The sequence below is a fragment of the Aquarana catesbeiana genome, linkage group LG06, assembly GCF_042186555.1.
Source record: "Aquarana catesbeiana isolate 2022-GZ linkage group LG06, ASM4218655v1, whole genome shotgun sequence".
Lineage (NCBI taxonomy): Eukaryota > Metazoa > Chordata > Amphibia > Anura > Ranidae > Aquarana > Aquarana catesbeiana.
Window position 1 is genome coordinate 153,556,087 of NC_133329.1, and position 14,995 is coordinate 153,571,081.

Consider the following 14,995-nt stretch of genomic DNA (forward strand, 5'->3'; position numbering starts at 1 on the left):
GTTCAGAAGATGACTTTTCTGGAGCCCAAAAAATGCTTGAGTTTGAAAGTTAGGTCGACACAAAGCATGCATGTGGTTTTCAGAAAAGTCATTTCGGGCACCTTTCGTTCCAGAGACCTCAAATTTGGCCTGCAGCTAAGGGGCCTCTATGAACCCCCAACTACCAAGTTTGAAGTTCCTGTGACCTGCGGTTCCGGAGATATGGACCGGTAAAGCAAAAAGTTCAGACCGGCCATGGGGCACCAAGGGACCGGTTCCGATCTCGCTGCCCCCTCGGCCTTGGTGGGCACCATGGGTCAGTCCCCTTTGGAAGACCATATCTCCCCCATACTTTGAGCTAGAGACCCCAAATTTGGCAGGTCGGTACCGGTGGATTTTAGACACAAGATCCGGGTAGACCGACACTCCTGCGAGCAACCGTGTGGAAGTTTCTCTCCGATTGAGCCCATCCCAGGAAAGAGGGGACTTGTAGTATGCATTTTTCAACGGGAGGCAATAATCAACACTACACCGGCGTAACGTCGATTATTGCCTCCTGTCAAAAAATGCCTCCTACGTACTGCGCATGCGCAGTACGTCACATCACTCCAGCTGATTTCCCGATCAGCTGGCGTGACATATCGACTGCACATCATATGCATTTTCCGACGGGAGGCAAGCCACGGGGAGCGTGTGGAGGGAGAGAATCTTAAAGAGGGAGTCCCGCGAAAATTTTTTTAAAAGTCAGCAGCTACAAATACTGCAGCTGCTGACTTTTAAAATAAGGACACTCACCTGTCCCAGGGTCTAGCGATGTCGGCACCCGAGACTGAATCGTCCCTCGGTCCTCGGGTGCTGCCACTGCCATTCTCTGTAAGGGAATCAGGAAGTGAAGCGTTGCGGCTTCACTTCCTGGTTCCCTACTGCGCATGCGCCAGTCGCGCTGCGCTTCCTTACTGGTCCCCGCTGTCTCTGGGACCTGTGTGTGTCCCAGCAGACAGCACGGGGGGTAGGGACGGGAGGGGGCGTAGACTCCCGTGGAGTCTACGCCGGAAGTAGGTGCAAATACCTGTCTTAGACAGGTATCTGCACCCCCCTCCTCCCTGAATGGTGCCAAATGTGTCACCGGAGGGGTCGGGTTCCGAAAAGCGGAGGTTCAATTTTTGTGTGAACCTCCGCTTTAAATGTAAGATTCTGCCTCGCTCTCTGTGGTGTGACGTATCCACTGGACATGCGCAGTTCATCGTATGCATTTTCTGACGAGAGGCAAGCCACGGGAGTGCGCGGAAAGAGAACGCTGACGTAAGAGAGAACTCCACAGGGAACACTGACGTAAGGAAGAACTCTGCAAGGAACACTGACGTAAGGAAGAACTCCGCTGGCTTAATAACGTCAGCGGCAACACCGCATCCAGCCCCGCCCCCAACACACCCCTAGGCTGCTCTAGAGAAAGGGGGCAAGCGCCATGCATAAGCAGTGTATTTGTCAGGGAAGCTTGGATTGACACAGCGGTGCCAGCAGGAGGGCCAAGGTCTGTGCTTCCAGAGGGGGGCGGGGCCCTGAATAGCTATGTATGTAAAACGATATTGTATATATATAAAGGACCATGCATGCTTTGTGTCGACCTAAGTTTCAAGCTCAAGCATTTTTTGGGCTCCAGGAAAGTCATCTTCCGAACCGTTTGAGCTAGGAGTCCAATTTTTGGATATGTTGTAGATCTAGATCCCATGAGTCGGCACACCAAATTTGGGGTTCCGGAGATAGGAGTCCTCAAAGTCATCAGACCGCTAGAGGCCAGAACCTAAGTCCGAATTTTCTGGGTAGCAGAACCGGTTTTACCGCCCTAGGAGTGCCGTATTTGAGAGACAGTTACGGGCCAACCGTAGGGTCTAGGAACCACAAATTTAAATCACATGTAGTGCATTGTTTCCCCTAGAAGTGTGCCAAGATTGGTGTTCCTAACCCCAACATCTGAGGAAATATCAGCCCCCCAAGTTGACCGGGTTTCCCATAGACTCCAATGTTAAACGTGCGGTTTCTACCGGTTGATCTTTTGGGGTGCCACCGGCCCGGCAAACGTTCCCTTGACCCCAAACTTGGCCAGTGAGTACCTGAAGAGCATCCCCACAGCCTCCCGGTTTCGGTGTATTTTTAGGACCCACAGAACCAGAGAGCGTCACGCACGTCTTTGCCGGTGTTGTGTGAGGGGGCCACCAGTCTCCAAAAGTCAACAGGGGTGCCAAACGGTGGAAAAGGCTTGACATATTATAATGAGACCCCCCTGAGCATTCTACGGTTAACCGGATCCGAGCTACACTGTTTCAAAGTGCCATTTTCCGGTTACCGGAAGGTTCTGGTTGGGGTACCGGGCCCCGGTTTGGTGTGGGGGTACCCATAGAGTGCTTCTACATCACCCCCAAGTTTTGTAATTTTGTGACCCATGGTCAGGGAGCACCGGTATTGTGAAGAAGGTCAACATTGTGGCCACGGTAAAGGGTTACCGAACCTCCAAACTTTTATGAGATGTAGCTGTGATATCTGGGGAAAAGGGGTGGAAGTTTGGTGTCACTAGCCCTTTTGGTCGTCGAATGGTTCAGCAATAAGTGAAATCCGCCACAATTTGGCCTGGTTTTCCCATAGACTCCCATGTTAAGTGAGGGGCCTACTTTGGGGAGTCGGTACCAGCCTTCCTTCGATTCCCTGGACCCGAAATTTCTTGCACTTGTAGCCATGGCTCTCTCCTACAAGTGTGCCAAGTTTAGTGTGATTTGACTCGGTGGGTCCCTGGAAACCGGAGCTCAAATTCGCCCCAATATCGGCAGTTTTTCCCCTAGGCGGCAAAGTGAAGCTAGGGGTGCTTTTGGAGACGGTTACGGGCCAACCGTAGGGTCTAGGAACCCCAAATTTTAATCACAAATAGTGCATCGTCTTCCCTACAAGTGCGCCAAGTTTGGTGCTCCTAACCCCAACAGCCAAGGAAATATCAGCCCCCCAATTTGACTGAGTTTCCCATAGACTCCAATGTTCAACGTGCGGTTTCTACTGATTGACCTTTTGGGGTGCCACCGGCCCGCCAAACGTTCCCTGGACCCCAAACTTGGCCAGTGAGTACCCGAAGAGCATCCCCAAAGCCTCCCACTGTTGGTGTATTTTTAAGACCCATAGAACCAGAGAGCGCCGCACACCTCTTTGCCGGTGTTGTGTGAGGGGGCCACTAGTCCCCGAAAGTCGAGGAGGGTGCCATTATGTATAAAAGGCCTTATATATTCAAATATGACCTACCGGAGCCTTCCCCGGTAAACCGCGTCCGACCTACACCATTTCAAAGTGCCATTTTCCAGTTACCGGAGGGTTCCGTTTGGGGTACCGGGCCCTGGTTCGGTGTGGGGGTACCCATAGAGTGCTTCTACATCACCCCCAAGTTTTGTAATTTTGTGGCCCATGGTCAGGGAGCACCGGTACCATGAAGACGGTCAACATTGTGGCCACGGTAAAGGGTTCCCAAACCTCCAAACTTTTATGAGGTGTAGCTGTGATATCTGGGGAAAAGGGGTGCAAGTTTGGTGTCGCTAGCCCATTTGGACATTGAATGGTTCAGCGATAAGTCAAATCGGCCGCAATTTGGCCTGGTTTTCCCATAGACTCCCATGTTAAGAGAGGGGCCTACTTTGGGGAGTCGGTACTGGCCTTTCTTTAGTTCTCTGGACCCAAAATTTCTTCTACGTGTAGCCATGCCACCCCCCTACAAATGTGCCAAGTTTAGTGTGATTTGTCTCAGTGAGTCCCCAGAAACCGGAGCTTAAACTTGCTCCAATATCGGCAGTTTTTCCCCTAGGCGGCAAAGTGAAGCGAGGTGTGCTGTCTTTGGGAGACGGTTACCGGCCAAGCGTACGGTCTAGGAACCCCAAATTTCAATCACAAGTAGTGCATCATCTTCCCTACAAGTGTGCCAAGCTTGGTGTTCCTAGCCCAAACAGCCAAGGAAATATCAGCCCCCCAATTTGACTGAGTTTCCCATAGACTCCAATGTTAAACGTGTGGTTTCTACCGGTTGACCTTTTGAGGTTCCACCGGTCTGCCAAACGTTCCCTGGACCCCAAACTTGGCCAGTGAGTACCCAAGGAGCATCCCCAAAGCCTTCCAGTGTCTGTGTATTTTTAAGACCCATAGAACCAGAGAGTGCAGCGCACGTCTTTGCCGGTGTTTTGTGATGGGTCCACAGGTCCCCGAAAGTCAAGGGGGGTGCCATTCTGTAGAAAAGACCTGAAAAATTCAAATGAGACCTACGGGAGCCTTCCCTGGTGAACCGGGTCCAAGCTACACCATTTCAAAGTGCCATTTTCCGGTTACCAGAGGGTTCCAATTGGGGTACCGGGCCCTGGTTCGGTGTGGGGGTACCCATAGAGTGCTTCTACATCACCCCCAAGTTTTGTAATTTTGTGACCCATGGTCAGGGAGCACCGGTACTGTGAAGATGGTCAACATTTTGGCCCCGGTAAATGGTCCCCGAACCTCCAAAATTTTATGAGGTGTAGCTGTGATATCTGGGAAAAAGGGGTGCAAGTTTGGTGTCGCTAGCTCATTTGGTTGTCGAATGGTTGAGCGATAAGTGAAATTCGCCACAATTTGGGCTGATTTTCCCATAGACTGCCATGTTAAGTGAGGGGCCTAATTTGGGGAGTCGATACCGGCCTTCCCTTGGTTCTCTGGACCCAAAATTTCTTCCACGTGTAGCCATGGCCCCCCCCTACAAGTGTGCCAAGTTTAGTGTGATTTGACTAGGTGGGTCCCCTGAAACCGGAGCTCAAACTTGCCCCAATATCGGCAGTTTTTGCCCTAGGCGGCAAAGTGAAGCGAGGGGTGCTGTCTTTGGGAGACAGTTACGGGCCAACCGTAGGATCTAGGAACCCCAAATTTGAATCACAAGGAACCCCAAATTTGAATCACAAATAGTGCATCATCTTCCCTACAAGTGTGCCAAGCTTGGTGTTCCTAGCCCAAACAGCCAAGGAAATATCAGCCCCCCAATTTGACTGAGTTTCCCATAGACTCCAATGTTAAACGTGCGGTTTCTACCGGTTGACCTTTTGGGGTTCCACCGGTCTGCCAAACGTTCCCTGGACCCCAAACTTGGCCAGTGAGTACCCGAGGAGCATCCCCAAAGCCTCCCAGTGTCTGTGTATTTTTAAGACCCATAGAACCAGAGAGTGCCGCGCACGTCTTTGCCGGTGTTTTGTGAGGGGTCCACAGGTCCCCGAAAGTCAAGGGGGGTGCCATTCTGTAGAAAAGGCCTGAAATATTCAAATGAGACCTACGGGAGCCTTCCCTGGTGAACCGGGTCCAAGCTACACCATTTCAAACTGCCATTTTCCGGTTACCAGAGGGTTCCAATTGGGGTACCGGGCCCTGGTCTGGTGTGGGGGTACCCATAGAGTGCTTCTACATCACCCCCAAGTTTTGTAATTTTGTGACCCATGGTCAGGGAGCACCGGTACTGTGAAGATGGTCAACATTTTGGCCCCAGTAAACGGTCCCCGAACCTCCAAAATTTTATGAGGTGTAGCTGTGATATCTGGGAAAAAGGGGTGCAAGTTTGGTGTCGCTAGCTCATTTGGTTGTCGAATGGTTGAGCGATAAGTGAAATTCGCCACAATTTGGGCTGATTTTCCCATAGACTGCCATGTTAAATGAGGGGCCTAATTTGGGGAGTCGATACCGGCCTTCCCTTAGTTCTCTGGACCCGAAATTTCTTCCACGTGTAGCCATGGCCCCCCCCTACAAGTGTGCCAAGTTTAGTGTGATTTGACTAGGTGGGTCCCCTAAAACCGGAGCTCAAACTTGCCCCAATATCGGCAGTTTTTCCCCTAGGCGGCAAAGAGAAGCGAGGGGTGCTGTATTTGGGAGACAGTTACGGGCCAACCGTAGGATCTAGGAACCCCAAATTTGAATCACAAATAGTGCGTCGTCTTCCCTATAAGTGTGCCAAGTTTGGTGTTCCTAACCCCAACATCTGAGGAAATATTAGCCCCCCAATTTGACTGAGTTTCCCATAGACTCCAATGTTAAACGTGCGATTTCTACTGGTTGACCTTTTGGGGTGCCACCGGCCCGCCAAATGTTCCCTGGACCCCAAACTTGGCCAGCGAGTACCTGAAGAGCATCCCTACAGCCTCCCCATGTCGCTGTATTTTTAAGACTCATAGAACCGGAGAGTGCCTCTTTGCCGGTGTTGTGTGAGGGGGCCACCGGTCCCCGAAAGTCAAGGGGGTGCCATACGGTGGAAAAGGCTTGACATATTATAATGAGACCCCCCTGAGCTTTTTAGCGTCAACCGGATCCGAGCTACTCTGTTTCAAAGTGCCATTTTCCGGTTACCGGAAGGTTCTGGTTGGGGTACTGGGCCCCGGTTTGGTGTGGGGTTACCCATGGAGTGCTTCTAAATCACCCCCAAGTTTTGTAATTTTGTGACCCATGGTCAGGGAGCACCGGTACCATGAATATGGTCAACATTTTGGCCCCGGTAAACCCCCGTTAAAAGGTCCCCGAATCTCCAAAATTTAATGAGGTGTAGCTGTGATATCTGGGAAAAAGGGGTGCAAGTTTGGTGTCGCTAGCTCATTTGGTCGTTGAATGGTTGAGCGATGAGTGAAATTCGCCACAATTTGGCCTGATTTTCCCATAGACTCCCATGTTAAGTGAGGGGCCTACTTTGGGGAGTCGGTACCCGGCCTTCCTTTGGTTCTCTGGACCCGAAATTTCTTGCCATGGCTCTCCACTATAAGTGTGTCAAGTTTGGTGTGATTTGACCCGGTGAGTTCCCGGAAACCGGAGCTCAAAGTTGCCCCAATATCGGCAGTTTTTCCCCTAGGCGGCAAAGTGAAGCGAGGGGTGCTGTCTTTGGGAGATGGTTACGGGCCAACCGTAGGATCTAGGAACCCCAAATTTGAATCACAAATAGTGCATCGTCTTCCCTATAAGTGTGCCAAGTTTGGTGTTCCAAACCCCAAGAGCCAAGGAAATATCAGCCCCACAATTTGAGTTTCCCATAGACTCCAATGTTAAATGTGCGGTTTCTACCGGTTGACCCTTTGGGGTGCCACCGGCCCGCCAAACATTCCCTGGACCCCAAACTTGTAGTGGAGAGCCATGGCTATACGTGCAAGAAATTTTGGGTCCAGGGAACCGAAGGAAGGCCGGTACCGACTCCCCAAAATAGGCCCATCACCTAACATGGGAGTCTATAGGGGAACCAGGCCAAATTGTGGCGGATTTCACTTATCGCTCAACCATTCGACGACCGAACGAGCTAGCGAAGCCAAACTTGCACCCCTTTTTCCCAGATATCATAGCTACACCTCATAAAAATTTGGAGGTTTGGGACCTTTTACCAGGGCCAAAATGTTGACCGTCTTCACGGTACCGGTGCTCCCTGACCATGGGTCACAAAATTACAAAGCTTGGGGGTGATGTAGAAGCACTCTATGGGTACCCCCACACCAAACCGGGGCCCGGTATCCCAACCGGAACCCTCCGGTAACCGGAAAATGGCACTTTGAAACGGTGTAGCTCGGAGCCGGTTCACCGGCGAAGGCTCCGGTAGGTCATATTTGAATATATCTATATTTGTACAGAATGGCACCCCCCTCGACTTTCGGGGACCGGTGGACCCCTCACAAAGCACCGGCAAAGACGTGCGTGGCACTCTCTGGTTCTATGGTCTTAAAAATACACCGACACTGGGAGGCTTTGGGGATGTTCTTCAGGTACTGACTGGCCAAGTTTGGGGTTCAGGGAACGTTTGGCGGGCCGGTGGCACCCCAAAAGGTCAACCGGTAGAAACCGCACGTTTAACATTGGAGTCTATGGGAAACTCAGTCAAATTGGGGGGCTGATATTTCCTTGGCTGTTGGGGTTAGGAACACCTTTGCACACTTATAGGGAGGATGATGCACTACTTGTGATTCAAATTTGGGGTTCCTAGACCATACAGTTGGCCCGTAACTGTCTCTCAAAGATAGCACCCCTCGCTTCACTTTGCCGCCTACGGGAAAAACTGCAGATATTGGGGCAAGTTTGAGCTCCGGTTTCAGGGGACCCACTGAGTCAAATCATGCTAAACTTGGCACACTTGTAGGGAAGATGATGCACTATATGTAATTCAAATTTGGGGTTTCTAGACGCTACGGTTGGCCCGTAACCGTTTCCCAAAGACAGCACCCCTCGCTTCACTTTGCCGCCTACGGGAAAAACTGCCGATATTGGGGCGACTTTGAGCTCCGGTTTCTGGGGACCCACCGAGTCAAATCACACTAAACTGGGCACACTTGTAGGAGAGAGCCATGGCTACAGGTGCAAAAAATTTCGGGTCCAGGGCACTGAAGGAAGGCCGGTACCGACTCCCCAAAATAGGCCCCTCACTTAACATGGCAGTCTATGGGAAAACCAGGCCAAATTGTGGCGGATTTGACTTATCGCTAAACCATTCGACGACCAAATGGGCTAGCGACACCAAACTTGCACCCCTTTTCCCCAGATATCACAGCTACACCTCCTAAAAGTTTGGAGGTTCGGGAACCCTATACCGTGGCCACAATGTTGACCGTCTTCACAGTACCGGTGCTCCCTGACCATGGGTCACAAAATTACAAAACTTGGGGGTGATGTAGAAGCACTCTATGGGTACCCCCACACAAAACCGGTGCCCGGTACCCCAACCAGAACTTTCCGGTAACCGGAAAATGGCACTTTGAAACAGTGTAGCTCGGATCCGGTTAACCGTAGAATGCTCAGGGGGGTCTCATTATAATATGTCAAGCCTTTTTCACCGTATGGCACCCCCATTGACTTTCGGGGACTGGTGGCCCCCTCACACAACACCGGCAAAGACGTGCGTGGTGTTCTCTGGTTCTGTGGGTCGTAAAAATACACAGATACTGGGAAGCTTTGGGGATGCTCTTCGGGTACTCACTGGCCAAGTTAGGGGTCCAGGGAACGTTTGGAGGGCCGGTGGCACCCCAAAAGGTCAACCGGTAGAAACTGCACGTTTAACATTGGAGTCTATGGGAAACTCAGTCAAATTGGGGGGCTGATATTTCCTTGGCTGTTGGGGTTAGGAACACCAAACTTGGCACACTTGTAGGGAAGACGATGCACTACTTGTGATTTAAATTTGGTTCCTAGACCCTACGGTTGGCCCGTAGCCCAAAGACAGCACCCCTCGCTTCACTTTGCCGCCTAGGGGAAAAACTGCCGATATTGGGGCGACTTTGAGCTCCAGTTTCTGGGGACCCACCAAGTCAAATCACGCACACTTGTAGGGGGGAGCCATGGCTACACGTGGAAGAAATTTCGGGTCCAGGGAACAAAAGGAAGGCCGGTACCGACTCCCCAAAGTAGGCCCCTTACTTAACATGGGAGTCTATAGGAAAATCAGGCCAAATTGTGGTGAATGTCACTTATCGCTCAACCATTCGATTTTGTAGCTCGGATCCGGTTAACCCTAGAAAGCTCAGGGGGGGTCTCATTATAATATTTCAAGCCTTTTCCACCATATGGCACCCCCCTCGACTTTCGGGGACTGGTGGCCCCCTCACACAACACCGGCAAAGACGTGCGTGGCGCTCTTTGGTTCTATGGGTCTTAAAAATACACCGATACTGGGAGGCTGTGGGGATGCTCTTCGGGTACTCACTGGCCAAGTTTGGGGTCCAGGGAACGTTTGGTGGGCCGGTGGCACCCCAAAGGGTCAACCGTTAGAAACCGCACGTTTAACATTGGAGTCTATGGGAAACTCGGTCAATTTGGGGGGCTGATATTTCCTCAGATGTTGGGGTTAGGAACACCAATCTTGGCACAGTTCTAGGGGAGACGATGCACTACATGTGATCCAAATTTGGGGTTCCTAGACAATACGGTTGGCCCATAACCCTCTCCAAAAGACAGCACCCCTAGGGCGGTAAAACCAGTTCTGCTACCCAGAAAATTCGGACTTAGGTTCTGGCCTCTACCGGTCGGATGACTTTGAGGACTTCTATCTCCGGAACCCCAAATTTGGTGTGCCGACTCATGGGATCTAGATCTACAACATATCCAAAAATTGGACTCCTAGCTCAAACGGTTCGGAAGATGACTTTCCTGGAGCCCAAAAAATGCGGTTTCAGAAAAATCACTTCGGGCACCTTTTGTTCCAGAAACCTCAAATTTGGCAGCTAGGGGGCCTCTTTGAACCCCCAACTACCAAGTTTGAAGTTCCTGTAACCTACGGTTCCGGATATATGGACCGGTAAAGCGAAAAGTTCATACTGGCCATGGGGCACCAAGGGACTGGTTCTGATCTCGCTGCCCCCTCGGCCTTGGTGGGCACCATGGGTCGTTCCCCTTTGGAAGTCCATATCTCCCCCATACTTTGAGCTAGAGACCCCAAATTTGGCAGGTCGGTACCGGTGGATTTTAGACACAAGATCCGGGTAGACCGACCCTCATGCGCAGTCTGTCACATCACTCCAGCTGATTTCCCGATCAGCTGGCGTGACGTATCGACTGCACATGCACAGTTCGTCATATGCATTTTCCGACGGGAGGCAAGCCACGGGGAGCGTGTGGAGGGAGAGAATCTTAAAGAGGGAGTCCCGCGAAAATTTTTTTAAAAGTCAGCAGCTACAAATACTGCAGCTGCTGACTTTTAAAATAAGGACACTTACCTGTCCCAGGGTCCAGCGATGTCGGCACCCGAGACTAAATCGTCCCTCGGTCCTCGGGTGCTGCCACCGCCATTCTCTGTAAGGGAATCAGGAAGTGAAGCGTTGCGGCTTCACTTCCTGGTTCCCTACTGCGCATGCGCCAGTCGCGCTGCGCTTCCTTAAAGCGGAGGTTCACACAAAAATTGAACCTCTGCTTTTCGGAACCCGACCCCTCCGGTGACACATTTGGTACCATTCAGGGGGGAGGGAGGTGCAGATACCGGTCTAAGACAGGTATTTGCACCTACTTCCGGCGTAGACTCCCACGGGAGTCTGTGCCCCCTCCCGTCCCTACCCCTGTGCTGTCTGCTGGGACACACACAGGTCCCAGAGGCAGCGGGGACCAGTAAGGAAGCGCAGCACGACTGGCACATGCGCAGTAGGGAACCAGGAAGTGAAGCCGCAACGCTTCACTTCCTGATTCCCTTACAGAGAATGGCGGTGGCAGCACCCGAGGACCGAGGGGCGATTCAGTCTCGGGTGCCGACATCGCTGGACCCTGGGACAGGTGATTGTCCTTATTTTAAAAGTCAGCAGCTGCAGTATTTGTAGCTGCTGACTTTTAAAAAAATTTTCGCGGGACTCCCTCTTTAAGATTCTCTCCCTCCACACGCTCCCCGTGGCTTGCCTCCCGTCGGAAAATGCATATGACGAACTGTGCATGTGCAGTCGATACGTCACGCCAGCTGATCGGGAAATCAGCTGGAGTGATGTGACATACTGCGCATGCGCAGTACGTAGGAGGCATTTTTTGACAGGAGGCAATAATCGACGTTACACCGGTGTAGTGTTGATTATTGCCTCCCGTTGAAAAATGCATACTACGAGTCCCCTCTTTCCTGTGGTGGTATTTTGGGCTCAGTCGGAGAGAAACTTCCACACGGTTGCTCGCAGGAGTGTCGGTCTACCCGGATCTTGTGTCTAAAATCCACCGGTACCGACCTGCCAAATTTGGGGTCTCTAGCTCAAAGTATTGGGGAGATATGGACTTCCAAAGGGGACCGACCCATGGTGCCCACCAAGGCCGAGGGGGCAGCGAGATCGGAACCGGTCCCTTGGTGCCCCATGGCCAGTATGAACTTTTCGCTTTACCGGTCCATATATCCGGAACCGTAGGTCATAGGAACTTCAAACTTGGTAGTTGGGGGTTCATAGAGGCCCCCTAGCTGCAGGCCAATTTTGAGGTCTCTGGAACGAAAGGTGTCCGAAATGACTTTTCTGAAACCACCATGCATGCTTTGTGTCGACCTAACTTTCAAACTCAAGCATTTTTTGGGCTCCAGGAAAGTCATCTTCCGAACCGTTTGAGCTAGGAGTCCAATTTTTGGATATGTTGTAGATCTAGATCCCATGAGCTGGCACACCAAATTTGGGGTTCCGGAGATATGAGCCATCAAAGTCATCCAACCGGTAGACGCCAGAACCTAAGTCTGAATTTTCTGAGTAGCAGAACCGGTTTTACCGCCCTAGGGGTGCCGTCTTTGGGAGATGGTTACGAGCCAACCGTAGGGTCTAGGAACCCCAATGTGGACCACATGTAGTGCATCATCTCCCCTACAAGTGTGCCAAGTTTGGTGTTCCTAACCCCAACAGCCGAGGAAATAGCCTCCCAAGTTAACTGAGTTTCCCATAGACTCCAATGTTAAACGTGCGGTTTCTACCGGTTGACCTTTTGGGGTGCCACCTCACAGCCTCCCGGTGTCGGTGTATTTTTAAGACCCATAGAACCGGAGAGCGCCGTGCACGTCTTTGCCGGTGTTTTGTGAGGGGTCCACTGGTCCTCAAAAGTGGATGCCATTCTGTAGAAAAGGCTTGAAATATTCAAATGAGACCTACCGGAGCCTTCCCCGCTGAACCGGGTCCGAGCTACACCGTTTCAAAGTGCCATTTTCTGGTAACCGGAGGGTTTCGGTTGGGGTACCGGACCCCGGTTCGGTGTGGGGGTACCCATAGATTGTCTCTACATCACCCCCAAGCTTTGTAATTTTGTAACACATGGTCAGGGAGCACCGGTACCGTGAAGACGGTCAACATTGTGGCCACGGTAAAGGGTTCCCAAACCTCCAAACTTTTATGAGGTGTAGCTGTGATATCTGGGAAAAAGGTCTGCAAGTTTGGTGTTGCTAGCCCATTTGGTCGTCAAATGGTTGAGCGATAAGTGAAATCCGCCACAATTTTGCCTGGTTTCCCCATAGACTCCCATGTTAAGTGAGGGGCCTATTTTGGGGAGTCGGTACTGGCCTTCCTTCAGTTTCCTGGACCCAAAATTTCTTGCACGTATAGCCATGGGTCCCCCCTATAAGTGTGCCTAATTTGGTGGGATTTGACCTGGTGGGTGCCCAGAAACCGGAGCTCAAATTCGCCCGTTTTTTCCCCCAGGTGGAAAAATGAAGCGAGTGGCCCATTTTGGGGAGTCGGTACCGGCTGCCCTTTGGTTCCCTGGACCCGAAATTTCTTTCACCTGCAGCCATGGGTCTTCCCTATAAGTGTACCAAGTTCAGTGGGTTTTTATTGGGTGGGTCCCCGGATACAGGAGCTCAAAATATCTCCTCTAGCCTGTCCTACACTCCTACACTGTTTTCTCTTCCTGTCAGCGGAAAAATGAAGCAAGGGGCTCACTTTCGGGAGTCAGTACTGGCTGCCCTTCGGTTCCCTGGACCGGAAATTTTTCTACATGCAGCCATGGGTGTTCCCTAAAAGTGTGCCAAGTTTGGTGGGTTTTCACCAAGTGGGTCCCCGGATACAGGAGCTCAAATTATCTCCTCTAGCCTGTCCTACACTGTGCCTTTCCACTGTTTTCTGTGACTCCCGTCGGAAAATGCCTCCGACGAACTGCGCATGTGCAGTCGATACACCAAGCCAGCTGATCGGGAAATCAGCTGGCGTGACGTCATGCACTGCACATGCGCAGTACGTAGGAGGCATTATTCGATAGGAGGCACTCATCGACACAACACCGCCCATGTCCTTCTCACCTGTCTCACCACCACTTCCAGCCCAGACTCGCTCCTGCAGTTCTCGCCTGCGTGCATTATGGCAGTCTTGTGCCCAGTGGTGGGCCTGACTCTTCAGATGGTACACATGGACGGGACTCCCGGGGAGAAGGCTGCTGGACTCACATTATAGGTGGCTGTCTGAGGGGTGCAGGAAGATGGCGGCCTGCAGGTGAGACGTGTGCTATTGCTGCTGTTCAGAGAGGGAGAGCCGCACACCAGAGGAGCTGGTGAGTGCCACCCAACCCCCATCACACCCTGTGGACACCCAGTCTGCATCACCACTCATCATATGCCTGTATTGTGTACAGTCACACCCAGGGCTCTGTCACCCTCCTGTCAGCAGCGGTCCCTGTCTTACTGCTTGTTCTTCCCCCTCCCTGGGTTGCTCCTAGCTACAGGGGCCCGTGTGGCCCTCCTGTCCTATCAGTGTAGCTGAGGGATCTCCCCTCCCACCGCTGCACGGGCCACTGCAGTCTCTAAACGGCTGTGCTATGACAGGGGAGAAGTGCAGTTGAGGGATCTCTGTGTAATCACAATCTGCTTGCCACCCCCACCTCCTCCTGTCAGCAGCCGACTCTGTCTAATCGCTGTTTGTTCTTCCCCCTCCCTCTGTCTAAGCAGAACAACCAGCCAATCAGAAAACACTTGAGGGGCATGATGGGACATGTAGTCCCAAGGAATGACCTATTCATTGAACTCCATAGTGCCTGAATATACCTTGCTTTTAAAGAATGAGGGAGCAAGTATTGCCCGGGCAAAAATTCACCAGGACAGTGCAGTGTTCTGGGAGTTAGTGAGAGGAACGTGTGGTACAGAACCCCCAGAGAGACTGATCTGCTGAAAAACAAACCATGTGGGGGAGACTGCAAGAGCGAGAAGACCGTGTTGCTGAGCCACTGCCAGGCTGCAAACCTTGCTGCACTGCCTACTGTAGTCATCATGGGCAACCCCATAATCTTGATTCAGGGGCCACTGCTGGTATGTCGCTGGATCTGGTAAGAGTGCTTTGCAGGCTACTTGCTACCACCACTAGAGAATGAACCATTAGGAACTACCTAGAAATGAGATAAAAATGTATCCCCGGGCCACAAAATAAATTTTATTTATTTATTCATTTATTCCAGGTACTTGTATAGCGCAGTCAATTTACGCAGTGCTTTTACATATACATTGTACATTCACATCAGTCCCTACCCTCAAGGAGCTTACAATCTAAGGTCCCTAACTCACATTCATACATACTAGGGACAACAGGATCCAATTAACCTACCAGCATGTCTT

At 51.6% G+C, this 14,995-nt stretch overlaps 1 protein-coding gene across 4 annotated transcripts in view; it reads left to right on the forward strand.

Annotated features, from left to right (window-relative positions):
- The window catches only part of LOC141101772 (phospholipase A2-like), a 75,355-nt gene that overhangs the window by 19,572 nt on the left and 40,788 nt on the right, over positions 1-14,995 (forward strand). The window contains exon 1 of one of the 4 annotated variants that reach the window (XM_073591078.1): positions 13,631-13,941. The exons of 1 other annotated variant lie outside the window; for it this stretch is intronic. The gene's annotated coding sequence lies outside the window, so the exon portion shown is untranslated. Of the gene's footprint in view, positions 1-13,630; positions 13,942-14,037; positions 14,710-14,995 lie in introns of those variants that run through there. 2 more of the 4 variants (XM_073591079.1, XM_073591080.1) reach the window with 2 other exon arrangements.